Consider the following 1,214-nt stretch of genomic DNA (forward strand, 5'->3'; position numbering starts at 1 on the left):
TTTTGTATTGGGAAAGTCATGCCCGGTGAACTTTTGTATTGGGAAAGTCATGTCCGGTGAACTTTTGTATTGGGAAAGTCATGCCCGGTGAACTTTTGTATTGGGGAAAGTCATGCCCGTCGAACTTTTGTATTGGGAAAGTCATGCCCTGTGAACTTTTGTATTGGGAAAGTCATGCCCGGTGAACTTTTGTATTGGGAAAGTCATGCCCGGTGAACTTTTGTATTGGGAAAGTCATGCCCGGTGAACTTTTGTATTGGGAAAGTCATGCCCGGTGAATTTTGTATTGGGAAAGTCATGCCCGGTGAACTTTTGTATTGGGAAAGTCATGCCCGGTGAACTTTTGTATTGGGAAAGTCATGCCCGGTGAACTTTTGTATTGGGAAAGTCATGCCCGGGAACTTTTGTATTGGGAAAGTCATGCCCGGTGAACTTTTGTATTGGGAAAGTCATGCCCGGTGAACTTTTGTATTGGGAAAGTCATGCCCGGTGAACATTTGTATTGGGAAAGTCATGCCCGGTGAACTTTTGTATGGGAAAAGTCATGCCCGGTGAACTTTTGTATTAGGAAAGTCATGCCCGGTGAACTTTTGTATTGGGAAAGTCATGCCCGGTGAACTTTTGTATTGGGAAAGTCATGCCCGGTGAACTTTTGTATTGGGAAAGTCATGTCCGGTGAACTTTTGTATGGGAAAAGTCATCTCCGGTGAACTTTTGTATTGGGAAAGTCATGCCCGGTGAACTTTTGTATTGGGAAAGTCATCTCCGGTGAACTTTTGTATTGGGAAAGTCATGCCCGGTGAACTTTTGTATTGGGAAAGTCATGCCCGGTGAACTTTTGTATTGGGAAAGTCATCTCCGGTGAACTTTTGTATTGGGAAAGTCATGCCCGGTCAACTTTTGTATTGGGAAAGTCATCTCCGGTGAACATTTGTATTGGGAAATTCATGCCCGGTGAACTTTTGTATTGGGAAAGTCATGCCCGGTGAACTTTCGTATTGGGAAAGTCATGCCCGGTGAACTTTTGTATTGGGAAAGTCATGCCCGGTGAACTTTCGTATTGGGAAAGTCATGCTCGGTGAACTTTTGTATTGGGAAAGTCATGCCCGGTGAACTTTCGTATTGGGAAAGTCATGCCCGGTGAACTTTTGTATTGGGAAAGTCATCTCCGGTGAACTTTTGTATTGGCAAAGTCATGCCCGGTGAACATTTGT

This window comes from Musca autumnalis, unplaced genomic scaffold (genome assembly GCF_047663935.1).
Source record: "Musca autumnalis isolate F117 unplaced genomic scaffold, ASM4766393v1 scaffold_459, whole genome shotgun sequence".
Taxonomy (NCBI): domain Eukaryota; kingdom Metazoa; phylum Arthropoda; class Insecta; order Diptera; family Muscidae; genus Musca; species Musca autumnalis.